The following is a 10,797-nucleotide window of genomic DNA, read 5'->3' as shown; positions in this document are numbered from 1 at the left end:
CCTCCCATGAAAATGTTGTTAATTTGTTACATCTTTTACTAGATAACATAAAAATATATAAAACTCTATGTTTTTCGAACGCACTATGCGAGATCTGTTCAAATATAATTTCGAATCCTAATTTTAACTCTGTCTTTCGTATATAGCTGAGCTTTTCGTGAATTTAGTTACATTTTGCGATAGAAAGTGTTGTGCACATGCTGCAGTTATTTAGATCATCTTTTTACAATTAGCCTACAAAATGATCAAACAAGTTTCTCTGCAATTGTAGAGTCAGTAACAGATATCTAACAAATATGAGTTAAACGTATTAATGAAGGATTTCAAGTCAAACATGGAAGAATATATTTTTATATTAATGAAATCCAAGGGAATGTCAACTAAATATTCACCTGAAACACTGGTTTCCCTTATTTTGAGATTCATTTTTATGTTTGATTAGTGAAAATTAATTACTTTGGATTCTCTTCAACAATAACATCACCCTTAGTTCAAAGAAAAATTACTTTGCTAACCATCTAGGATTTATCAACATCTTCACTTCAGCCAACTCGTTTACTGGCAATTATGATACACCCTTAGTTGGCAGAGTAGGTTTTACTCCAAGTACAATTGGTCCGGAAAATGGGTGTGATGTTAAACAAATGTTATAAAGAGGAAAATTAACAAATCTTCCTTTAATATCCTGAGAAATAACAGACTCATCAGTAGCAGAACTCTAATTTAAAGGCAGTATACCTTCAAACATGGTTTAGCTGTCTCATTACCACGTAAAATATGTATGGGCATGGGTTTAGTAGTGACATTTGTCAAAGACAAAAAACCAACAAACGTAAAAGGTGTAGATTCTCCCTAAATACATCAGTTTTACAACTGTAGCCAAATAAACAACATCGGGTGGTCTGGGAAACTATGTCCATATATAGACACAAAAGCTTTTGATTCCTCTTGTTCGAACTACAACAATTAGACATAACACAAGCAATTTTTTTTACAGAATTATAAACAGAACTGAGAACAGTTCTAAAAGATCTCACACTTTTTGGTGATAAACTGGAAAGTGGGAGGGAGTGATCAAGCTGAGGAGACGTTTTGATATTAAAAGTTTGCAATAACAAGTCCATCAGTATTTAATACAGCTGATAGTGTCGGCATTTCAAATTTACAATAATTTTCTGGTTGGAGATAGAACTTAAATATTGATTTTAATAAACTATTTACCATTAAATATAAACCAGCATTCTGTATCAATTCCTTATATTATTAACAATGAAGCTAGTATGTCACAATGGACCATCTTGATGTAACCAATTTATTGAACCCTTAGTAACTGGATTATTCTTATTAAACTAATTTATAAATCTGATGTGAGTTAAAATTTATAACACTGTGTTAATGTCACTTGAAACTTACGTAGTAACTTTCACCATTTTACTTTTGTGTATTAGTTATCTTTGCTTCATTTATTACAATGTTGTTTTGGTTTGTTTATATTGAAGCCGACTTTCAGCGTTTTAAACCATCAAACTTGTCTCTGATGGGGTGGACAGGAGGTATTACTATTTTTAGTTACGTTTAACAATAGAAGCTGGAAAAACATGAGAAACTGATACACCTAAGATCTGAAGTTACGTGTGTTTTAATAACAAATAGTAGACATGAGAGTAAACACTTTTTTTCTTAAAGTTCAAAACAGTTATGATAAACATTTTGTTATATTATTCTTTGTACTATTTGAAACATGTTTACTCATCATGATTGGCTATAAATAACATGGTTCGTTGTAGGTTATTTTGCACACGACTCTTGCACTTGGTCAATATAAAACGTTCATCCGCGTGTGTAGTTTTAGTGAAATAGTGTTTGACTTTAGTAGAATTGAAACAAGATGTCCGCTTCAGTATGCAAATGTGGAGGTAAGTGGTGGGATTTGTATTATACGAGAAATAAACACAAAGTTTATGTTCAAAGTAATATCATAGGCTAAAAGATAAGAGGATTTTGGCGAAATTGTGTTCTATTTAAGAAGAATATTCATTTGTGGCTGTCTAATAGTAACGAATAATATTACGTATCTTGACTTTGTGTACGTTAGCATCATCTTTTGTCGAGAGGTATTTGTTTGGGCCGTTCTTTGTTTAATATTTCGCTATTCAGATGATCTACATGTTTGTTTAGTCGTAAATTTTAATTATTAAATCTTGCCTTTCACATGACCTCTTTATTTCATAACTAAAAGGTGATAACTCTTCAGAATGTATTTCTTATTGAAAAGTGTAATTAAAATGTCACCATAATTGATTTTCAACATGGAAAACTGTAAACAATGAGCTATATTTTTTTTCTATACCAATGATGTTCGTATTTTATCGGATCGAAGTGTTTTTTTATTGTTATTATTAAACGGTAATTCGTTTAACTACTTTGATTTTGGATGATTGAGAAATCTTGATGTATTAATAATGTGTAATTGATAGTATTGTGAATTTTAGTTCTTTCTATATACCATTCCTACTTCTTTACTGCATAGTTGTTGCTTCAGTAGTTAAATTAGTATTGTAAATAAACGTAATGGCAATAAAAACAAAAAATAAACCCGTAATCTTTCTGTTCTTTAAAGATTCGCTGTGCACCTGCATTCACGAGTGCACGTGTGGGAATGAAGAAGGGTGTAAGTGCACCACGTGCAACAAAAGAGACGAAACTGATCGGAGTTGTAAGTGTAAAGGTATGCAAGATTTTCTTAATTCCCAAAGACACTCGCTCAAATATTAACTGGGGAATGTTCTAAAATAACATGCTGTTTTAGTAACTACTGATCTTATTAATTCTTGCTGCGTGTGGTAATATAGGGTATATTGTTACAACATAGTTCTATAAAACGGTAACTTCACTGACTTAATTAAACAAACCGACAAATATATAACCAATAATCAGGCTTATGAAACTACTACTATGCATGATAGGCATTACAACAACTGCATGCATATGTCGATGCAAATAAACTTCTATGTCCCTAAATAATGTGATAACTTGCTATCTGACATTCCCTTGACTCTTACTGTAAATAATAAATTTACTTGATTTACGATATCAAATGTACAATACCATCCTAACGTCTTTGCTCTTTCACTTTATTCACATTACTATGTATATATTTAACAAAACGTGAAATACAATTAACTCTATACCATACCGATCTTTTAAGATCCTACGTGCACCTGCAGCGATAAGTGCACGTGTGGCCAGAAAGATGGATGTAAGTGTACTTCGTGCATGGGAAAAGGCGACACTGAAGGAAGTCCATGCAAGTGTACAGGTATGCAAGCACTTAGTAGTTACTATTAAAAATGTTGTATAAGAGAGACTTATGAATTACTTGTGTAAATAATACTTTAAAATAACGTCTAATCTTTTCTCCTCTACAGAAGGTGAACCCTGCAGTTGTACGTCCTGCACGTGCAGTAAGAAAGAATAGTGTTTCTTCTATCCAGTTGCCTGGTTCCTGTTTAATTCCTTTACCAGATTATTTGTTTATTTATTTGTTTCTTAAATTGTTTCCAATACTATATATTTGTTTTAACATTGTTTAACGTCTTTCAAATAAACTATTTTTACAAACACTTCATTCTTTCCTGAAGTCTAGAAAATTCGACTGCTTGTGAAGCGTAATTGTTACTTTATAGTTGAACGAACCATCTTCCGTTGTAACTATTTTGCAAACTTGTTAAATAACTGTTTTTAAGGTGAATCAAGAATGTATGATATTTGCAATGACACGATTAGATATGACGTATCTGCTTATCTCCAATTTTATTGAATATAACAGGTGTAGACTTGCTCTTTTTATAGAACTTGTGCTTTCATGGTTTATGATATCGCAAACATTCAATAACGCGTTCATACTTTCGAAACACTTTCGTAAGTTACTCGGTTGATACCAGTACAACCCTTTAAATTATTTACTGTTAAATATACATAGATCCGTGAAGAATTTCAAAGGGATGGAAATTGCACTTTAAGAAAAATAATGTAGAAGACGGCCTGCATGATGGACGGGAGTATTTTAAGTTTAATTCACATACTATTACGAAATGACTGATACCTGTTCGTTAATTAATAGATTTCATCTGTTGATCCATTAATCCTTCCACAAACAATAACTTAAATACTAAACATCTTTCTTGCGAATATCTGTCAGAATGTGGTACCTTTCTTCTACACCCGCTTCCAACAAAGTGATAACAGCAGAAAGCACCTTGTCAAGGGAAGAATCTTATTAAGAAACGTAATATTTGTACCATATGATAATATGGTACTAAATAACATGTAGAGGAAGGTCGCTACATCGTATTTAACTCGTAACGGTGCGAATAATAGGAAGCCGTCAATAATGTCGGAACATCTAGAAGCCGTCAATAATGTCGGAACATCTACAGCGTCGTCCTTTAAAGCTTCATAAGTAGTCTTAAAAGACTGAAAAAGCTTCAAAATAACACCTTTGGTAATACAACAAACTACTTTACTTAAACGCTTCTGGAGAACATCGAATAACTTAATGTGCTCTGTAGTTGTCGCTGTTTGGAGCAGCTGGGAAAAATAAATTTTTCTCCTTTGACGCCTGGACTTTCCTGTTATTCTAATATATAGATTTTTTTTTTTTTAAATGATTAGGTGTTTTACGTTCCCACTTTTACCATGTAAAGTATATCTTAACCTTTTAGGTATTGAGACCCAAATGATTCCAAAACACATTATATGTGTTCTCTTTACTAACATTTTCAATGTAGCTTTAGAAGGGTTGAAATATAGTAACACTTTAATTGATGAGTTTTATTTGTTGTTTAATAACCACACCAGCTGTTCTGAGATGCATTTTTATTCCAAGAGGGGTTTCTCGTCAACAAGAATTATGAATATATCTTGTTTAAGATTACTACTTCTGTCTCGTTCAGAATTCGCAGTTTACATTTTTTTAAATTAAATTCCATCCGTGGCATACCATTTCTAATTGGAGGATAACATAGAAAACAATATATCATTTGATATATTAAAACATAATTTGTCTACCGTTAGTAAATAATATAAATCATCCTAACTATTGGTAGTTTGGTGTGGAAAGTGAGTCTGATTGTCTTGTTTATATAAACAAATAAAACGCTAGGTTTGTTTTACCCGAGTAATATCTATCAATTAGTAATTATAAATTTCAATAAATGTTTGCTGAACCTAAACAATAACAACTATGAGGTTTTATTTTTGGTGCCGGTCAGGTTTTTGAAATCCAAAACTCCTCAATGACAGATTAGGCCCAAAAGACAAAGTAAAAGTTGTAACAGTGTACTCTGTGATGTATCATTTTTGACAGGTGATTATCGAAGAATAACTGACGAGCCTTGCAATATAGTCCCGTGTGTACGTTTAGAACTTGTAAGGTGCACATAATTTTGGAAAGTTTGATTTTCTTTGTAATCCTTAAAACCCGAAACGAAATTACAACATAAACCTGTGACAGTGTTATTGAGATATGTGGTCACCATATTCATCAAATGCATAACTTTTTTTTAATATTTACTAAAGAAAGTACAGTACTGCCAAACAGATCTATAAATTACACATGATAAAATATAATATTTTACTTTTCCGTTAAAAAAGAAAATCTGTACACTTGTAGTAGAGAATGTACGTGTAACAATCAATAGGGATGTAAGTTTACTACGTTGTAAGAGAAAAAGCCCCAGGTGTCAAATGTCTACGAATGTAAAGACATGTAAGCTCTTCTCACAGCAAAGTAAAATTATGCTTAAAATAATTTAAAGAAATTACTTAACTATAAGAACCTAGAAGAAAATTTATTGTTGGTAGCTTTATCAACTGCTTTTTATTGTATTGTATACTTGACGTATGCTTTTAATAACTAGAAACTTGTTGGACTGAAACATAAATGAAACATTCCAAAGGAAAGATTTTTATGGAAATGTTTGAAGTTATAGGTAACATTGTTTATTGTGTGTTTTGAAAACAAATAAATTAAACATATGGAGACAAGAACAAAAACAACGCACGGTAGCTTTGGGAAATGAAATATAACCGTGGACGGTCAGAAACGTTTCTCTTCAACCCAATCGTAATTGGGGATTGTAGGGCGCATGATTTTGGAGTTTAATTGAATTATTGAGATTCGAATATAACAGTTATTGTGGAAGATTTACGAAGAATAATGAAATTCGGAAAAAGCTGCGAAAACGCTTGGAAAGAAAGATTTGTTTTTGAATTTCGCACACTGGACGCGTAACCTGAGGGTCCCGGCAACATAGAAGCCTCCGATACTTGAGGGTACCTGTAACTTTTTCTTCTGAAGGTTAATTAAGATGTCGCAGACAATTAGTCCCAGATGCCTCTAAGAACACTAGGGCCTTCTGCAACCTGTGTTAGTATCAGTGCCATAACCTCTGGAACAATTAACTCGTGGTGTTGCGTCAGTCCCACCATTGACACTGCCAGTGGATGTGAAGATAACATAATAAGTGATTAATAAGCTAGAAAGTGTTATATTTCGTTCGTTCAATGTATTGTTGTTTTAAACTTTCAAGCGTATGTCATGGAATTTCTACTTTCTTTATTTTTATCTATTTCACTGTTATGGTGACATCATGTAGTCCAGCATATCGTTATCTTTACTTTGTTGTGGATGCTTTGTTTTTGTTCTACTTAGCAGACGACAATTATGTCTGTGACTGGAAGGAATAGCGGACCAGTGCTGTTAGAGAACAAAGATGAAAAGTAACACTGAACAAAGAATGTGAGTTTAAATAATAAATTTCAGTACATTTCTCTTGCTTTAACGGGTGGTTAACGGGTTTCTTTTTTGAAAATCAATCTCAAGAGAAGGAAGTCTGTGAGGTTAAACCCTTTCTAAAACAACAGACAACCAGTAGTCTGTTATAAATCAACGATCATAAAACAACGATTTTCTTCTTTTTAAAGTTGTCAATGATTTTAATTTGATACTTAAAAACTAATAATAGAATCTATTTAGATAAAAACCTACAAGTAATATCTTAAATTCATTGTCAGCTTTCTTCTGAAAATTTTCCTCAATTGAACATTTTAATTAAAAATTCATTTTTACCCTTTAACTGCTGATAAAATTAGTTCAGTTAAAGAAGTGTTTATATAATTTGACGCTTTTCAGACCAAGATCAGGTTTGTTGAAAGCAATGCTAAGATAGCTGAAACCAGGACCGGTATATTTTGTGAACTCGGTGAAACCTTTCCCAAGAAATTAGGTTGTCACGTTATGATGTTAAAATACAAACAGACAATGTTTAAAAACTAAACCTTATAGATAGGAAAAAACCAAAAGAATGGAAACAAGAATAAAAGTATTTTTAATTTTCTTTCATAATTAATCATTATTATTATAATATAGGAAGTATAATTTTGTAGCCTTCAACGTTATTTTGTCACTGATTCTTAAACTATAAAATCAAACTAACATTTCCTTCCCACCTATATATTTTTCACGAACTACCACCAGTTATATCTAACGTTTTATTACAATATCAAGAAAGCTGTTGCACTGCCGTTGCCGAATTTTTCTTTATTATTGAGCACGAAGTAACCCAAAGGGCTATCTATGCCCTGACCACCAAGAGTATCGAAACTCGGATTTTAACAGTTAAAGTCTGCAGGCATACCGGTGGAAACGACTTTCAATGAAAAGCTATTTAAATATCTTCTCACTATAACTTTACAATACTATACACAGTATCCTTTTATAACAATATCTATGTAATGACTGAGTCACGTTTTGGTAATGTCTGTAAATATCGTGATCATTTCTTGTATTTCTTGTTCTTCACTGCACGATAACTGAAAACCAAAACTAAGGTGTCAACAAATTTCACGAGGTGATGTAGTTTCAAAGGGTGTATCCTGTTTTATAATACTTATTAGTAAGAAGCGGTAAATTTATAAATTATAATTCTAGTAGAAAACAAAGTTACCATTACCTCTTGCAATAAGTGTTATTACAGAAATTTGGTGTTGCTTCGAAGCAAGAATTACCAGCCAATAATAGATAAACAACAAATATTACAGTTTAACCTAACTATATTTAGAACTTGGTTTAATATACATTTATTCCATGCCCATTGAAACAGCGCTTTAAAAACAATACGAAAATCAATATTTTTATGCGACATAACCTGGTTATTTTTTAATAAAAACAATGACAGTAAGTTTGTTTTGAATTACGCGCAAAGATACACAAGGGGTATCTGCGCAAGCCGTCTCTAATGCTTACCGCGAGAAAAGCGATAAGTCTCCGGATTTACAACGCTAAAATCAAGGGTTTGATTTCCTTCGGTGGACTCAGCAGATCGCCTGAGATGACTTTGCAATAAGAAAACACGCACTTAACAATAGTTCTTGAAGTTTCAGTTATTACACGTTGCAGGTGGGGTAGTTATTAAGCTAGATCTATGTGTGTATGTACTTATTATGTAACGGATTTACCGTTATACATTTATTTTAGTACCTACGCTTAGAACACAGTGGCTAAGCGGTATGTCTGCGGACTTATAACGCTAAAATCCGGGTTTCGATACTCGTGGTAAGCAGAGCACAGATAACCCTTTGTGTAGCTTTGTGCTTAATTCAAAACAACAGCCTACGCTTATTTCTGTATTGTCTTTCTTTTTTCATGTGATGTATATTCTCAACTGTGTATTGTGCAGTCCCGCCTGTGAAGTACTAATGATTAACAATATTGTTTCCAAGTGATCTTTCGATACATTCGCGTGATTTGTATAAAAGCAACGCGTTGATACAAGATATTTTTATTCGTCAGCTACAGTCAGTATGCTATAGGCCTAGGAAGCTATAATTGTGATTAACGCTAACCACTCGGAAAAATACAGAATTTCTAATTTTACATGTATTTGATTTACCTTGATTTTCAGGAAGCATTTGATATGGTGCTTCACAAAAGACTTGTTACAAAAATTAAATCTGTGGGTGTGGGAAGAATGTTATTAAATTACCTAGAAAATTGATTGGAGAAAAGAGAGTATGGAATAGTAATAAATGGAGTTAGACCTGACTGAATCACAGTCACAAATGTTGTGCCTCAGGGTTTTGTAGTGAGTCTTCTGCTGTTTTGACGTATATTAATCATGTTGACTCTGAAGTGATTAACAAAATTTTGAGGTTTTCAATACGATATTACGACTTTTGGGGTGGCTAATTATATCAGAGATGTTGCAGACTTAGGGGGCAATTTTGATATATTTGATGCATTGGGCTAATACATAACAAATTATATTTAAATCTCCAATATGTGATGTATGTATGTTTTTATAATTCATCTTATCGTTACAATTTAAACAGAAATACGTTAAATACTATGGTTGAAGAAAAATATCTTGGAGTTTTAATAGAAAAATCACTAAAGTCATTTAAATAGTGTATTGTAGCCAAGCAGTAAGGTTAATAGGATTTTGGATAGTATCTATAGAAATATTAAATACAAGACAAGGGATATTATTGTTTCACAATATAGATCACTAACAACGTTGTATTTAGAGTACTGTGTACAGATTTGTATCTCTTCTTCAAGAAGAGCATTGAATTGTTAAAGAGATTCCAAAAAGAGACACTAACATGACACCTGAGATGGTGGAATTGTCCTACGAGAAGAGAAGGGACAGGTGTGATTTCAATGAGGCGTTTAATAGTTTTAAGGATAGTGATAACATCGATCATCGAACATTTTGGTGTTTATCAGTGGAAACAATAAAACAAGGGACATAAGTGTAAATTTTTGCTCTGCAGGAGTCGTCTGTAGTTTAGAAAGTTTTACTTTTGAAATAAGGTGTTTGGTTTTTGGAATTAGCTGCCTTCAACGGTGGTGGAGGCAGAAAATTTAACTGAGTTTAAGTGAAGATTGCGTAGATGAATAGTAATGGGTGATTATATTTCGGAGCTGGAAGAGACATCTTTGATGAGCTAATTAGCTAATTTTGTCCCTTTAAAATTTTATGAAATATATACCTTTCCAGCATACGCCCGCAAAAGAGTGGGATTGTTATGGTATTAACGAAGACTAGGAATTCTGAATACGAAACACAGATGAAAAAGTGAAAAGACTTACTCTTCTTAAAGTTTGTATAACTAAAAAGGTGGGAAGATGATATTTGCGAGATTATGCAGATACCAAGTGACAAAAGTACTTCGGGTTGTGTGCATCTTAGACTGAACTATGTCTATTAAAGGACAGTGAAGGGAAGCAGCAAAATACATAGTAATGAAATGAATATGATGTGAAGAGATATTATGGAGATGGCCACGTATCATTGATAAGTTCAAATACAAGTTAACAAACTCAACCAGGGAATAAAAAATTGGAAAGATGAGCCCTGAAAGGACATAGTACATGTCACATATCACCTTAGAGAGTGAACCAATGTGGAAGGTAAAAAATATAAAAATACCAATTCACTTAAAATGGCAGCACAGATCTAAGAGTGGGAGGATCAGCTGGGATAGAGGATAACACAGGAGGAATGGTATAAGATGTGGGTGACAGTAATGACATAAGTGTCTGAACACTAACTACAAAAAAGGGGCGAACGAAACAGATCTTGAGTAAGAGCAAATATCATATACATGAAGACCAATGTTTATATGGAGAATGAGAAAGGACATTGAGGACCACATTATGGTTCCAATAAGGAATTCAAAGGAACAGAAAAAGAGGGAAAGAGGAAGACAAAACCATATGAAATGTCAGGT

At 32.7% G+C, this 10,797-nt stretch overlaps 1 long non-coding RNA gene across 2 annotated transcripts in view; it reads left to right on the top strand.

The window, feature by feature from the left end:
* The first annotated feature begins 1,762 nt into the window (after positions 1-1,762).
* The window catches only part of LOC143235580 (uncharacterized), a 44,972-nt gene continuing 35,937 nt past the window's right edge, over positions 1,763-10,797 (top strand). Inside the window, exons 1-4 of one of the 2 annotated variants that reach the window (XR_013019314.1) lie at positions 1,763-1,916; positions 2,621-2,728; positions 3,209-3,319; positions 3,429-3,628. This is a non-coding gene — a long non-coding RNA (uncharacterized LOC143235580). Of the gene's footprint in view, positions 1,917-2,620; positions 2,729-3,208; positions 3,320-3,428; positions 3,629-10,797 lie in introns of those variants that run through there. The other variant, XR_013019313.1, reaches the window with a different exon arrangement.

The sequence above is a fragment of the Tachypleus tridentatus genome, chromosome 12, assembly GCF_004210375.1.
Source record: "Tachypleus tridentatus isolate NWPU-2018 chromosome 12, ASM421037v1, whole genome shotgun sequence".
NCBI classification, from domain to species: domain Eukaryota; kingdom Metazoa; phylum Arthropoda; class Merostomata; order Xiphosura; family Limulidae; genus Tachypleus; species Tachypleus tridentatus.
The sequence above is the reverse complement of the archived record's forward strand: the minus strand, read 5'-3'. Positions and strand labels throughout refer to the sequence as shown.